This window comes from Talpa europaea (genome assembly GCF_964194135.1).
Source record: "Talpa europaea genome assembly, chromosome: 7".
In the NCBI taxonomy this organism is placed as follows: Eukaryota; Metazoa; Chordata; class Mammalia; order Eulipotyphla; family Talpidae; genus Talpa; species Talpa europaea.
The window spans coordinates 41390524-41408301 of record NC_140074.1 but is presented as its reverse complement, the minus strand read 5'-3'; positions in this window follow the sequence as shown (position 1 = coordinate 41408301).

The window sequence follows — 17778 nt, the reverse complement described above, 5'->3', positions numbered from 1 at the left end:
ATTTTTAATCTTTGTCAATGATATAAAAATACAGTCATTTGGATTTTTCATTATTAGAAATTTGAGCATTGTTTGACATTGTTTACTTATTTCATATTCTTTGAGAATTTGTGTTGTCTCATTGTTTACACACTTTTGCTTTCCTGTGGGTGTTTTTTATATCAACTCTTATATGTAAGGCTAGTAACTATTTGTCTTAAAGAAGAGAGTAAACGTTTTACCAGCTTCTAAAAAGAAACTTCTCCAAAGAGGAAATGCAAATGCCCAACAGGCATATGAAAAAATGTTCAACATCACTTGTAATCAGGGAAATGCAAATCAAAACGACAATGAGATACCATCTTGCACCAGTGAGAATGGCACATATTAAAAAATCTAGCAACAACAAATGTTGGTGAGGATGTGGAGAAAAAGGAACTCTCCTGCACTGCTGGTGGGAGAGCAAACTGATCCAACCACTATGGAAAGCTGTGTGGAGATTCCTCAACCTGCTGAAGATGGAGCTTCCATATGATCCAGCAATTCCTCTCCCAGGTATTTACCCAAAGGACACAGAAACATTAATTCAAAAGGGCACTTGATCCCCTATGTTTATAGGAGCACTATTTACAAAAGCTAAGCTATGGAAACAACCCAAATGCCCAAAAATAGATGACTGGATCAAGAAGATATGGTGCACATACACAGTGGAATATTACTCAGCAATCAAAAAAGATAAACTCATGCAATTTGCAGCAACATGGATGGATCTGGAAGGGATCATGCTCAGCAAAATAAGCCAGAAAGAAAAAGAAAAATACCAAATGGTCTCACTCACAGCAGGAATTTAGAAAACCTAGATAGGGGACCAGGAAAAAGACTAATTATAATAAAGTAAAAATCAGAATCAACAAGCAACTATCAATCAGAGACATACTACAGTGGGAGGAGGAGAGAGTAGAATCAAAACAGGGAGGATGGGAATTGTATGGGGACTATAACCAAGATGAAAATGCATACATTGTGCAAAAATGAAAACTTATGTAAAAAATATATAAAATTAATAATAATAATAAAAAACTTGAAAAGACAAAAAAATTACTGTAAAACAATTACACTTAAAGTTTGGTGTAAATACACATTTTTTTGAAATTTTATACTGTCAGATTCATTATCATTTTAAAGCACAGATTAAAGAACTATAAGTATAAATTTATTAGATATTAGCACTGTCACTGCTGGCGAGGGCCTAGTAATAAATGGAGAGAGCTGTATACATGTGAGGCAGGGACATATGGGGTATCACTGTTATTCTCTCAATGTTACTATAAACCTAAAACTGTTCTTGAAAAATCCTTAAAACCAGAAGGGGAAGATATTTGCAAGGCATATATTTGAAATTGTACTTTTATCCAGAATATATATTTTAAATCACACTGGCCAGGGAGCAACCCACATGGCGCAGCAGACCTCTCCTGACTCGCCCACTACTCCCCTCAGCAATGTACTTTGGTCTATCTGCCTGTTCTGTTTCCTGCTCTGCTCTGGTGGATTCTCTCACCTTCCACACCTCTGGCCTGTACCTCAGTTCTTGTAATCATAAATAAATAAATCTTTAAAAAATGCATGGATAATCCAATTTTTAAGAGAACTGAAAACTTAGATATTTCAATAGAGAAATTAACCAAATGATAAAACAAGCACATGAAAAGAAGGATGATAGCATTATTTGTTAGGGAAATAGAAATTACAATAATTAAAATGGCCAGTGAGGATGCAGAACAACTGAAACTTCCTATGGGAATCCAAAATATCAGTCATTTTGGAATACAGTCTGTTTCTGATAAAATGAGACATAAACAGCATCACTCAACAATCTTACTCCTAGATATTTATTCAAGAGAAATAAAAACACATGACTTCACAAATACCTGTATATGAATGATTGTAGAGACTTTATTCATATTGTTAAAAACTAGAAATAACCCAAATGCCCATCACTAGTGAATGGATAACAAACTAAAGTGCTGCTACATAAAAGAATATTCCTTATTAATTTATCATCAATATAAAGGAATTAACATGCGAAAATGAGGATAAATTAAAGTATTATACTAAGTGAAAGTATCCACACAAAAGGTCATGTATTATATGATTCCATTTTTGTAACATTCTAGCAAACACAAACTTGTAATGACAGAAATCTTAACAGTAGATGCCCAGATCTTAGGGTAGGGAAAGCAGGTTGATCAAAAAGAGCAATGGGGGAACATTTTAGGGTGGTGATGACATTTTATTTGTTGATGGTGGCCATAGTAACATACTTAGTATGTTTGTCAGAACTCATAGAACTGATTTTTGTTTTTTATGTAGTAAATTATACCTCAATATACCTCACCTTTACAAAAGCATAGGTTTTCCTTTAGAAAGAGAGAAATTGATGCCTTGGCACAGATGATAATGACTTTGTAACTTTAGACAAATTTGTTAACTTTGAAATAATGGTGTACCTCTCTCTTTATTTGGAAATAATAGTGCATACAAAGTGTTTGTCAGAGTCAGCTTCTCAGTGTCAGTTACCGTGAAAAAAGATGTGAGGGATCATTATCCCACATGGCAAAAGTAGTGGGAAGTGGTAATGGGATAGAGGTGCTGGGTACAAATGTAACTTCTCGAGGATGAACAGGAAAAACCCATGCACCCCACCACTTTTGAAGCCAAGCTTATTTTATCAGACAGATTCAAATAGAAGATTCTCACAGCTTACAGAAAGTAATTTAAAAAGTTTCATTGCCAACACAGGAAAAATATAAACTATAAATATATGTGTGTGTTTCATATGCAGTTTGTTAATTGGAGTGTGAATGCAGTAGAAAGAGGGTATGAGTAATAGGTGGCTTAAGCCAAATTTAGTTTATTCGTATTCTTGTTCTGCCAATATACCTCAAGCCTAAATGGTATCACTGAAGCTGCTTCAGACTTGAATTGCTCCAAAGCATTGTCCTTTTGCCAACTGGGCTGAAATTTGGCAGTAGTTCACTTTGGTAGCCAGATAGGCAGCATTTTTAATGTTTTATTTATTTACAGCGTCATTTAAACCATGCATTACTTTTTATGTACTTATAAAGCTAAACTCACAATTTGTGAAGCAAACTTACACTGGGAAATAAGCAGTTACATTATGAAATGTATTTTTGTAAGGGGAAAGTTTTTGGAAGTGGTGTGATTAATTAGACAGTCAGCCTCATATAAGCTATTTAATTGCCACATAGAACTACTAACACCACAGGTCTTAACCGCTTTCTGTGACTTTTTGTGAACAAATTTGTTTCTAGCTTGATTCTGTGATTTGATAAATTTTTCTTCCCATTGCTCCTAAGTTGCAGGGAGCAGGTCTTTTTCTTTTCCCAGAATCTAAATAATAGCAGAAAAAAATTCTGTATTTTAATTACCTGTTCAGAAACAGATTTGGAGTAGAAACCTAATACTCTGTCTCCCAACCCACTTTTTTGTTTGTTTTTCCATTATACCTCACCACCTTTCTGTAATATATGTTTCCTGTTTGGAAGAGGGGTAGTGTGTGTTTGAGGGGTAATTATAATGGTTTAAAAAAATACAAGATGTTGAATGTTAGAACATTATACTGTCATTTTTATATTGTGTGTGTATATATATGTGTGTGTGTTTATGAATTATCATTTAATGACAATAAATTATGATATCGAGTGCCAGTGGCATGCCCACTCCTGTCCATAAAAATAAACAACTTGACCTACAGCTTAAAGTGCTTGGTTTGAAATTTCATGTTAAGAATAATTACTCATTACAAATTAATCAAAAGTGAACTCACACAGTCCTGAATGGTTGATGCAATCTGACATAGAGACTTTATTCCAGTTATAAAGTAAGCTATAATTTCATATTTTAAGTAGTTTAACTATGAAAACAACAGAACCGTGTTATAAAGGAAGCCCATAAATTTATTTTCCTAAGAAAACTATTATTGTTATATAGCTTTCTTATTATCAGTGTGACTTTTGCTGAGTAGTTTCTCTTAAAATATAGAATACACCTGCATTTCTGAAAGAGGGGTGGCAAAGTAAGACCTAGAGGCAAAATTCAGTTGGCTGCCTGTTTTTGTACACTCTGCAAGCTAAGTATTTTGTGGTTTCATATGGTTGAAAATTAAAAGAAGAAATCTTTTATGACAAGTGAAAAAATCATATGTAATGCAAGTCTCAGTGTTGGCCACTAAATTTTTGGTAGAACATAGCCATGCTGATGTAGTTATGTTTTATCTATGCTGCTTTTATATTATATAGAACCAAAACCAGATTAAGAAAAATAAGGCGGGCCTCACTGATGGTGCAAGGGGTTAAAGCACTGCACTAGGAAGCAATCCCCAGCCTCGGCAGCACAAGTTCGATCCCCAGCTGGCCAGGGAGCAACCCACGTGACAAGGCGGACCTCTCCTGTCTTGCCCGCTGCTCCCCTCAGCAGTGTATTTCAGTCAGTCTGCCTGTTCTCTTCCCACTCTGTCTCTGGTGAATCCTCTCACCCCCTGCGTCTCTGGCCTACACCACAGCTCTTGTATGCATAAATAAATACATCTTAAAAAAAAAAAAAGAAAAATAAGGCATTCACCAAGGGCACAGCATTTAAGGGGGTGCCCACAGCTCATTAATAAACACTATCTCAATGCAATATTTTTTAATTAATTATTATTGAGATACCAGTGGTCCACATCCTTGCCAGTGTTTTAACAGTATAAGATTTCCTCCCTCAACTGGAGTCACTGTGATACTCTCACTGTGGATGCAGTCTACCACTTTAGTTCATTGTATTCTTCCCTTACCCTACCCCTTTTTTCTCATAGCTCCTCTTACCTCTTGCCTTCTACATACTACAGATCTGTGGTCACCTTTAAAGGATTGGTTTTAAAGTATGTCTTTGCCCTATGTTTGTTTTTCTATATTCTACATATAAGTGACACCATTGTTATTTATCTTTCTGGCTTATTTCACTTAGTGTCAGTCCTTCCACCTCCATCTATGTTGCTACAAGTTGTATTTGGGTTTTTTTGAGTGCTGAGTAGTATTCCATTTTGTATATATACCGCATCCCAATCCACTTTATCTGTTTTTGCATACTTAGTTTGTTTCCATGTCTTGGTTATTGTAGCTAGTGCTGCTATGAACATAAGGCTGCAGGTTTCCTTTTCAACTAGGGTTTTTATAATCTTATTATTATTTTTTTTTTGGGTGGGACCCTTGCCGGCGGCCGGGGAACAAACCAGTGCTGCAGAGGCTGCGGGCAGCCTCGCAGCCCAGCGTTCAACTGCTGCGCCACCAGGGAAGGCCCAGTTTTTATAAATTTTGATAGCTGCCTTCAGGTAGAATTGCTGGATTATATGACAAATTCATTTTTAGTCTTTTGAGAAACCTCCCCATTGCTTTCCATAGGGGCTGGACCAGTCTACACTCTCACCTACCATGTAAGAGTATTTCTTTTTCTCCACACCCTCATTGGCATTTGTTATTTCTGGTCTTTTTGATATGGGTCATTCGTACAGGTATCAGGTGGCATCTCATTGTGGTTTTGATTTGCTTAATGCAATATTTTTAATCTCAAAGTTAATACAAAATATCATGATGAACACCACATCGAACTTTTTGAAGTTATAGCATTAGTACTGTAATAACAGAGTGGAGCAGGTACAGCCAAGTCCACGTGGCCTACCAAACCCAAAATATTAACTGTCTGGCCTTTACCATAGAGTTTTCCAGTAAATTCACTACATCATTTAGGTACTAGAGTTGCTTTTTTATTTCCCCCAAGATTTTCTTCTTGAGTATAACATACAGGCTGGTCAATAGAATTTTGTGATAAATATATTCCTTGCCTAAGCATATTGTCAATCAGAAGGGAAGAAGTAAACCAAATGTCATATAGTTGATTGATAATATAATATGTGTAAAGTCTTCTCATATTACTGTGGAACTATAAGATGCTACATTATTTAACTGCTGTAAGATGTTAGACTTTTAGATGATTCTAGTCTTTTAGATCAGCCACCAGAAATTCAACCTTAATGAAAACAAAATGCTTAATACATTCCAGAATTTCAAAATTATAAACATTTGAAAAATATGTCAGTTTGATGTTGTAAAATTACTCAAATCTGTAATGTACGTCACTAAAAGTATGACATCTTTGCTAGGTAGAATAATTGCTAAGTAATCAATGGCTGATTAACCATTTTTCTGTGTGTATGCAGTGAATTGTATGTAATATTTATTTACTAAATATTTGTGGAATAAATTAGCGCATTCAGCTAACACTGATAAAATCATGTTATCATAGCTAATTTTGTGACTAAAAAAGTGAAGTAAAAGTAAGACTTCTTGGGGCCTCCCTGGTGGCACAGGGGGTTGAGCACAGCACTGTGAAGCTGTTTGCAGCCTTTGCAGTGAGAGTTCGATCCTGGTGGGCCGGGGAGCAACCCACATGGTCCGGCAGACCTCTCCTCTCTCGCCTGCTGCCCCCTCATCAGTGTATTTCAGTACATCTGCATGTTCTGCTCCCCGCTCTCTCTGGTGAATCTTCTTACCCCCTGCAGCTCTGGCCTGTACCCCACTTCTAAAAAAAAAATTTACTTTTTACTTTTTTAAAGATTTATTTATTTATTTATGTAAGCACTGGGTACTGTCAGAAGTACGGAAGGACTAGAGAATTCACCAGAGCCAGAGCGGGGAGAAGACAGGCAGAAGGACCGAAGTAACACTGCTGAGGGGAGCAGCGGACGGCAGGAGAGGTCTACGCGCCATGGACCCTCGCCAGCGGCCGGGAATCGAACCGGTGCTGCAGAGGCCACAGGCAGCTTCGCAGCCCAGCGCTCAACCACTGCGCCAGGGGAGGCCCAAACTTCTTAATAACTATATAATGTTGGTTATATCGAACCCCATCACTCACTTAGTTGCTGGTGAAATGTAGGCACTGTTCTGGGATTACATTAAAGATTTGAATGCCTTTCATGTGTAATGTCTATTCCATGGAAGCCATAGAACAAAAATGATCCTAATAGTAATGTCAGAAACCAAAACTGAATCAACACAAAACATTTACTATGAGGTTCTGGACAATTTAAAATAGATTTAATTCTTCCTGTGCCATTAGGAATATTTTCTCTTAGGTCAGAGATATGACAAATATCTGGAAATAGATATAAACTGTTTAACTACAGAATCCAAAATCTGTTCTATGAAGCCCTTGAAGTGTAAAAAAAATAAAAGTTAAGACAAAATTTTCATCTTGGAATAAAAAGATGTGGATTTGTCTCAGCTGTGTCAGTTAACTGATTGTGTGACACTGGACAAGTCATTGAATCTTATTTATATAAAAAAAAAATCTTAATTTTTTTCCCAAAATGAAAGCTGTTATAAAGGGATTTGATCATTCCGAACCCTAAGTTTAAATCCCAGTGGACTCTAAAGTAAGTTGTCAAGTCAGCGGAATATGGAGGAGGCACCTGAGTTCTGCTTACAATGAAAATGTCCATCATCAAAAGTTGGCAGGCAAGAAAGGCTGAGGGGCTAGGTGCCACGTACTGTTTCCAGCTCCAAAGAAAGCTACCTTCTATCACACACTTTGCCAGTTCATCTTTTTAAGTTTTTCTGATTCTTATCCACAGGAAACTGCAATCACTTACTAGTTTGTGTGTATTTGCTCAGAGTAATCATTTTACTTCCAGTGACTTATAGTGTGGTCCTAGGAAGTGGCAGCATTTTAACTGCAGAAAGGTAGAGGATCACTCTGAGCATTCTTGAGGAAGATTGCAGAACTGCTTTTAGCTCACATCGTGTGTTTCTAGTTTGAGATTTCTTTTAATAGGGAAAAGGCGATTTTTAAAAGGAGAAACTTCGATGTTTCCTAAAGCAACATTCAAAGCAATTAAATGGAGCTTTATAAGCAACACGATCTTTTTCACTCAATCTCCTCTTTAGCCTTAAGTAAAAACCAAAAGAGACCTTTGAAAAATGATGATTTTCTACATTTAATATGTGATCTTTTCATGTTTCTGCTGTTGTATGCTTTTGAGCTATCTAACAACTATAGCTATGTAGCCAGAAGAAGGGCAGACTTGTCTTATATCCTGTGAAGAGGTGACTACCTGAAGTGTGAGAATGAAAGAAAACATAAGAATTCTATGAAAGGTTTTACTACAGAGAATATGGGGCCAAGACCTTCATCTAACCCTGGATACACATTATTCTTAATAATGCATACTTGTATTTTTTTTTTTTTTGGCTGACATTAAGTAGTGTAGTGAGCTTACGACAATTGACAATATTTTATAGAAACAGATTTTTTTTTAAAAAAAGCATACTTCTGTTTCCTGTATCTTTCACAGTTCTTTAATTTGAGACATATCACTTTTATCTCATCTTGCTTTAACACCAGATTTGGTTTAATTAAATTTATGTCAAATGAACACATGAAACGAAAGGAAAATCAGAAAGCCTGCAGTTGCCCATTAGTGAGTCAGTGACTGCAGTGAAAGGCTTTTGAAGCCTGGCTTACTGCCAGGACAAGCTTGCAATGATGCTCGGAGACACCCATGATGCTTTGAAGGGAAGGACTTAGCTGACCTGAGCCTGCTCAGTGGAATCAGTCAAAATCCTCATGGGCTGGATGTAAAATCTATAATCAGTCTTCTGTCTTCAACCATTTACCTGCCAATGAAAAAAGTAGGGGGTGTGAAACCACAATCCATCTAGGGAATTAATTGTAGTTGATCCATTTTTTTATTATTACTATTATTATTATTATTATTAATTATGTGGGTGATTTTGTTCGCATGCTTTGAAAGCAACATGCCTAAACCTTTTGAAAAAAATTCAAAACTGTCAATCTCTGAGGATAATCTATCAAAACCATTGGTAACATAGGCTTTCCTAATTGAAATATCTGTCAATTAGTCAGTATAAACTTTTAGAGAATATAAAAAGCATAACCTTTAGGAGTTAATTTTTCAAGCTTTGCAAGTGTGTCACTGTTAAAACACCTAAGTTTAAAAATAAATGAAGCCCTAATGTTTTGACACTGTTGATAAAATGCAAAGTAAAAAACCATCTCTCCTATTGTTTCTGCTATCACATGGTCTTTATGCTTTTATACTTAAACACATTTAATATATCTAACCTCAGCACTTCCATATAAAAATACATTGAATAGCTCTACCAATGAAATGCATACTTTTTATTGTTTTAATATTCAAATGTTTTCTTAAGGATTATACATTACTCTGTTTATTCCTTTGCCTTATTGGAGTCTGATCCAGAGGTTCATTTGCATTTTATATCCTCATATGCATGTAAAAGTTTTTACACAAATTTCAACAATAAATACATTGTTATGTAATAGCTTATTGCACTTCATGTTTGAACATATAACAGTAAGCTTGGCAAGAATCTAGAAATATCAAAGTTACTAAGGAAGGGAAGTGAGGACATTTAGTGTACAACTTTTTTATCTTGTTTAAAAATAATTCCAACAAAATAATGGTCTAAATGTTCCCAAAGTCAATTAGTATTTTCTGATGTGCTTTAAAAATCCAGCAAGACCAAGAATCAGCAATGTACTTGTTCAATTTCTAATTTACTAACTTTTACTGATGCCCCAGAATGACACTATCCCATATTTTCTACTTTATTATTTTATTTATAACTGAAACTAAAAGTAAAACAAATAAGAAGTAAAAACTTCCAAGAGTCGAACTTGTTCCATTTGAACAAAATTCTAATTCCCGGATCCAATGTCTTGATATGTTCTAAAGTGTGCATCTGCAATAGAACACCACACTAAGAGTTGCCTTCAGTCAAATATCCTTTTGAGAAGGAGGATTTCTGCCTACAGCTGAATATGAGACATCATGTCTTGGCCAATAACAAAGTCCTTAATTTTGCAGAATTTATGAAATATGTTCAGCTGTATTCTGCCATTTGCCTGTAGTCATATATTAGTAGTCTTTTCATTTTCATAAGATCAAATAAGATATGAAAATATACAGTGTCTTCAAATTCCGTAGGATATAGTGCAATCCTAGCAATATAAGAAAAAAGATGGGTTTAATTTGCATTCACATTACCTTTGATGAGGTTCAAAATGTAAGTTTAGATTCAAATAACTCACTTCCTAAATATCATGTCTTTCTTTCTTCTAAGTATACCTTTAACATTTAAAATATTTAATGGCATGAACACATATTTCTCTAAATAACTTCCAAGTATGATTAAAAGGAAATAATTTTCTAGGTATGAAAAAGTCTTTATTCAATACTAATTCAAAATTCCCATTGTGGTATGTATTTTTCTTTATAAATAACTTGTCAGTTCTTCAATTATTTTGTTTAGTAAAGGATAAATTAAACTGTTACAAACTGCACATAGTCATGGTAGTAGAGAAGAATCTTAAATTTATTCTATCTAAAAACTAACTATTAATAAGTTTGAGGAAATTCAATATATCTGTTAACTTGGTGATAGTCTTGTTTGCTTGTTTTTATTATGTTAAAACATTATTAGATATCTGTTTGTTTTATTCATGGAGACTTTTTCAGAGAGTTAGAAGAGAAAATAAGCAAGCATTCAAAACCATCTTAGAGACTGCTCAGAAATATTCCTTCCTGCAAAATATTTGCCCAATAAGCTCTTTTAAACCAGAATACATAATGACCACAGTGCAAATTTCTCTCCTTTTTTCCTATTTTGAATTATTCTATAATTGTATTGTGCATCTTTTCCCCCTGGCACTACCAACCTAGCCTCTTTATTCTACATTTTAAAACCAAATTGCCTGAAGTGTCTGAGAAACTGTACTTCAGAAAAAAAAAAAAAAGCAAAAAAAAAAAAAAAGCACTTCAGGGCCAAGCTTTTTGCTAACACACTGAGCATTAAGGGATGAATCAGGGGTGTAACAGAATGCTGAGAGTACCTTTCTCCCTGGAATCAAAGGCATGCCACAGGAGTCAACATTTTGCCTGAAGTTGTTCTCTCTGGCTCTCTCATTGCCTGTAATGAAGTAGCTAAAAGGACATTTGGGACAATCCTAGGCCAAGCAGAGCTGTCTTAGATCCACTAAAAAAAATCATAAGCAAGAAAAAAAAAGATTGTGAGAAATAACTCAATCCATTTCTCTGTATTTGTCCACAGAGAAGATGATGTGTGGTAAGTCATGGCCCACCTTACTGGAAACAGGATTTGAGATTCATTCAGTTGTTTCTGAATAGTCACCAATAAATTATCTCTGGTTTGAACTCTGCCTTCATTTTGATCCAGTTGAAACTGGTTAAGGAGTATGCTCTTCATTAGAATGCACATTCCCAGGTTGTATATTTTCTGATTCTTCAGTTGCACAAAGTGGAAATTTAGGATGAAATAATGAGTGCAGAAAAAAAGGATTAAACCTTTTGAAAAATGATCTAAGAAAGCATTTTACTTATACACTAATATCAACCCTAAGATATCTGACAGGAAGGTATTCTGTCTGATACTTTTCTAGCGCAAAGTAAGATTAATACAGAAGCTCTGATATCCTGATTGCATCAATGCCTAGCAAAGTGTCTTCATATCACTTATAACAAAAAGAAAATGACTCACAAGTGTCATTTATTCATTCATAGTCATACAAAGAAGCAAATAGATCAATAAATGGATATGAAACATTTGGAGCACTGGAGAAGCCAAACTTATTACATCAAATTTTTTGTTGCATAAATATTTGCATTCCTAGTTTTAGACAGATGCTAAATTGCTGAGACAGCCCTGTAGTTCCAGGCACCTTTTCAGTAAAAAATTCTTTTTAAGAATTGAAAACTTGTCCTGTTTTAATGATATTCTCAAAATGAACAATTGAATGACTGAATAATTATTTTCCTACGTTAAAAAATGAAAAAATGGGACCTCCCTGGTGGTATCAGAGTTAAGTCTCAGCACTCTCACCCCAATGGTCTGAGTTCAATTTGATCCACAGACAGTGACTAACCCATATGCACCAGCAGACCTCTCCTGTCTTGCCCACTGCTCCCCTTAGTAGTGTATTTCAGTAGGTCTGCCTGTGCTGCTCCCCACTCTGTCTCTGGTGAATTCACTCACCGCCCCTCCCTCACCTCTGGCATATACTTCAGTCCTTCTATGAATAAATAAATAAATCTTAAAAAAGGAAAAAAAAAGTATATATCTGATCTGTATTCCAGTATCAAAGAAAAAATATTTATTTTCTTTCTCTGGTGGCATTAAGAACAGATGGTAAAAGGCAAGGATATGTATTTTAAATATAATGCTGGAACATAATTTTCCTTTATGTAAATTAAAACACAGTTAAATGGAGAAAGGCATATTATTTGAGCAAACCAAACTTAAAACTCAAAGGAAACCATTCTTACTCAACCTGAAGCCTGAAGATAGTGTAGGTCTCCCTAACTGCATCTGTCCACGAGAAACCCCATAAACCCCATAACACTCCTGCTTTTCAGAACAATAACCTGTTTAATCTGTTATCAACATTGATACATAAAATGCTTGGAGTCATATTTTAGAAATCACAGAGCTCTGCCATACAGTTCTGTTCTTACAAATCCCCAGATTCTAACAATATCATCACAGAATATTAAAATGTTCACAGCAAAGGGACATAAGTTTGAATGTTCCAGCAAACTGATTATATGAAGTGATAACATGAGGGTTACCCCAACATAAAAGCTGACAAGTCAAAAGGGGATATAATATGTATTTTCACTGGCAAATGATAAAGATTCAATGCAGCAGGACAGCTGCCTTCCTCCTATCAGAGCCATTATGGAAAGAAAGGATTTTGATTAAGACCGTTAACTTTGAACAGAAGCAATTCTGAGAAGAAGCAATAAGGGAGATTTTCCCAATGCATATCTAAAATATTAATTAATAACACTCCAGAAAAATGAGCACTTATCTTTCAGTTACAAAGGCTGGGTAAATTTATGAACTTAGTTCGACATTCACCCTTGCATAGTGATACTGTGCGAAAAGGAAGGCAGAGATGAAGTCACTTACAGTTTGCAATTCAGCTGTCATGTGGAAGTCTGCAGTAGGTATGAGCAAAATATACTGTGAAGAATATGTGGCTTAATATTATACAGCAAAATCAAACTTTGCAACTGCTTATGCATAATTAACTACCTGGGACTAGCCTGCTCTGGTGCACCACTTTACAGAGTAATAAAAAATTAAACTAAAAATACAGACTCCTAGGTAACTGTGGCCACAGTAAAACTCTATCTTCCTTTGCAAGCTTATTATTTCCTGAAGCTGTGGCTGACAGCTTCTATGAACACACATTTTTGCATATATTTTGTTTATGTGCAAGCCTTGGCATTTCAGCCATCTCCTGCTGAGGCCCCTTCCTACCATATGCTTCTGTTTTTCTTCATTAGGTGATGTGATCCCTTTTGACTGTTGCATGCATGTGAAAGGACAGTGGGCTTGAGGGGGGGGAAGAAGCCCTGCTTTAAGAGAGTACAAGTCAGTTGGCCTTCAGCTGTTTGTTGCTGATTGCATCTGACAAGTGTTGTAGCTACTCGTCGTAATGGATGTCTCTGCTTTAGCAGAGAAGAGGTGAAAAGGGTGTAATTCCCAGTGAAAGAAAGCAACATGAACTATTATTTAATTACAGCTTAATATAAAACTCCCTAGGAGTCCCTGTTGATTTATAGTTCTGGCTTCTTCATTTCTTTATTAATGAACAATCTAGTCTTTTAATGTAATACAGTTAAGTAACACCTGTTATTGATAGGAACTTTCCCAAACACATGAAACAAATAATCTGTTTTAATACTTTAAGCATTTAAACTTCTTTGTTTTATTAAATATAGAAACTGCCCCTTCACCTTGTAAAGAAAACTTGCATTATAGTTATCCAGGTCTATTTCTTTCTCTGGCTTAGGATTTGTGCACATTTTTTATTATTCTGAAGTGACCCTTTCAACTCCAGATTCTAAGTATCAATTAAAATTCTCTTCTCCTTTCCACTTTAATTCTCACACCAATAGGATCCTGAGGTAAGGAGCCATAGTTTTGTTTTGTTTTGTAATCACATGCAATGTTTGGATGTGTTAAAACTGATATTTGTTATCAGTCCATATTCTATTGGAGAATTGCAATTTTAAAATCTGAGAGGAACTAGTAATGCACATTTGATATTTGTTGTCAATTACATGATCTTTTGCAATAAAGTTGTTCCTATTCATTTATTTTAATGGGAAAACGGGAGGCAAAAGAAATGGTCATGCAATGATTTGATTTTAATTCTATTTACATAATACATTAAAGATGTACATATATTGAAAAGTCACTAAAGCGATTTAAATAGAAAGGGGCTTCTGTTCATTTATTAAATATGTAAAAAAGATTATATAATTTTTCTCTCCTACATATAGTTTTAAGAATTTTATTGTTAAGGGTTTGCTACTGCATGTATTTGCCTTGTTCCATTTTGCTGGTTATTATTCTTGCAGTATCTATAACATATACTAGCTAATATTATTTATGCAAATTTTTCATCAACTAATATGTCACATATTTACTTTGAGAAAAAGAACCCATGTGTGTGTGCCAAAACTTAATATGGAAAGGAAAACACTGTATTTTATAGTCCATATATTTAGTTCAATGACTTTTAGTTTGTATTAATTTTTAAGTATACATCTTTCATCTTGCCATATCAATATAGAACCTAATAAAACTACGAAAATTGTGATTTCTTTTTAAAGGTGGCTAATTATTATTAGAAAAAAGTTATTAGAAAATAGTCAATACCATGATGTTTTATTCACTTATTTTTATAACTCAGCATTTTTGTTTTCCTGAGAAATTATTATACCTGCCAATTTAAGTCTATATAAAATAGAAATAGATACTCTAAAATGACAATAGAATAATTTTACAGTAAAAGTTTTCGTTCAGGAATTTTCTAAAGCTATATCCCCTAACTTTAATGCACATTCAAATGTTGGTCTTTACAATTGTGTAAAAAGATATATTTTTATCCAATAACTGTCAGGAGCCAGAAGTGAGGACCTCTGATTTATTAAATAGAGTGTTAATTTTCCCAGTCTTGGGTGTGGATGCTATTGCCAGCTAACTTTGGAATATTTATTAATTTAGAGCAAAGTGTGAGTGTACAATTTAAAAAGATCCATTTTTTTATTTACTTGTTTAAATATACATCAAATATTGATAATCTTGAAGGAAGAAAAACTATTTATGTGGCAGTTTCCAAAATGAAATGTCAGTGATTCCAAATTGAACAATTTGAGTCTTCATGTTAGTGAAACATTTTGAGTCCTGATATAATATGTGATAGTTTGAAACCAAATGTTAAAATCAGAGAGTAGAATTCACCAAATATTGTGAAGGTAAATTTTTATTTAAACTGTCCCATACAGTAAAAGAATATTTTTTCTCTATGTTGTAATTTATATTGCTATGTGTAATTTACTCAAATGAGATACAGGTATTTTTTGTGTGGTTTCTCAAAAAAAAAAAAAAGAAAACATTTCTAATGTATAGTTATTTAGGCTTCATATAATTCCTGATGATAATAAATTAGTACTTCTTTTCTACACAAATGTTTATTTGTAAGAAGAAATTCTTTTCACAGTATTAGAAGTATCTGTTTTCATATCTCACTTGAAAAAAATCTTCGTCCATAATGAAGAACAGGGAGCTTTCATGCTACAGTGCAGCACAGAGCAAAAACTGCTGATTAAATTCTATGTGTAAACTCCCATCAATAATTGAGCTATAACAAAACATTTGAAAGGGTGTATCTTTTTTCCAACCAAAGTATCTTTATTTGAATTAATCTGGATGATTAGCATGAGATAGAATATCTAAAGACTCTGCATTTGCTATACTATTGATCAACTTCTACTTTAGGGATTTTTTTGCATGATTTATGGGATTTTGCATGTTTAAATGGAAGTGAATAATGAAAATTTTCTGTGTGTATAAAAACTACCTAAATCTTATGCCTTTCTTTCTATTGCTGAAAAAAATCCAGTCCTTAGCTCTGGCATTGTTTCCCTTAGATGACTGAAAATGTTAATGTTCTTTTTGCCTTTACTTTTTCTTTTAATGGAAGAAAATACATGCCCGTGTGCATACGCACACACACACACACACTCTCTCTCAGGCAGAGTTACGGAGACTGCATTTTAACTGGCTGTCATTGGCCCTGATGGCAAAACTCTTAGTTTTAATGACTAAGACAATTTTAAAAAAGATTATTACAGAAGAGCAGTCAAGTCTCATATAAGGTAAAAAATTAAGTCTTTCATCTTTATAATCAATAAAATAACACAAACGTGTTAGGAAAGCATGTCACTTAAACTAGACTTTGAATCTAGGAAGAATATTCCATCTGCATATCTCAAATATAATTTTTGTAGTCATATTTACTTAATTCAGTAAAATATTTAACATTTTAATTTCTTTAAAGCAAGTTCAAACTTCTCCATGAACTTCTCCACTGCTGTAAATATGATTCACAGATTAGTCTGAATTCCAACATATAACACTTGCCAATTATCAAAGAATCTTCAAGAGGCTCACAGAGATATCTATCTATGCAAAACAATTTATAAAGAGAATTTTGTACTCCTTGGCTATCAAATGAGCATTTAAAAATGTGAAAATATATTTTCTACAATGTGTCAAATGAGTTGTGGATAAGCAGTTAAATGAATTCTTTAGTCTCCAAATTTCTATTTCAGAAATAGCATACCTAGAAAGAATAATGTAGCCTAGAAATTGTTCTGACAATAGTTCTGTCCAGTTATGCAACATTCCTTGATGTATTAGGTCGGAGGGTAGCAGTCCTCTTAAGAGGGGAGACCCCAAACTAAGATACAGATATTGTGCAAATCAACAATTGAAGTTCTGTCTCCTGTTTTCAGAGAGCAGGGCCTCACTATGCATGTCTCTATAAACTGTATGTACTAAAGACTCAATCCCAAATCCAAAGGAAAACCGTTGAGGTTTACAAACTACTTTTCTTAATCATCGAAAGTACAGGGGGTGGTATTCTTGCTTCATTTGTGGGTCCACTCCAACTCCAAGCAGATCTGAAGCCATTACAACACATGGCAGTTGGTCGATAGTGTGGAAAAACCTCATTTACTGACTGGCCAGACAGTTTTAAAACCTTCAGATTTTTCTAAGTCTAGGTTATTAACTGTCTGACTGTAATCACATCTTCACCATAGGGAGCTTCAAAAGCTTTTCATTTGCATTGAATCAGTTGCCTTCCTCCCTGTCTTTTTTTCCCCCTGGAAATAAGCTTAAATAATTCAACAAACTACACACATGGCTAGTGATTATTGAACCATTCTGAAACACTCAAGGCAAATGGACCATTATGTGGTGGGAATTAAAACTTTCCTTCCAGTCACTGGGAGGGTATGTATTCATATATTGCAAATATATGAGTCTGCAGGCCTTCTTCCATAATACCCATTCTCTTACAATAATGTGAAATATGCCTGCCGTTGTACCATAAGTTTTATTCACCAGCACTGGTTTAGGGCCAGGTTAAGCCTTTGGTGTGCTTATATAGTCAGTATATCTTTATTCAAGTGTGGCGATATAAGATACTTTAAAAGAATATACAGCACTTTTGATAATCACTTTCAAATAATCATTAACAGATGAATAAAAATAAAACAACTACATTATTCCAGTCATACTAAATTTTACAAAACTTGGG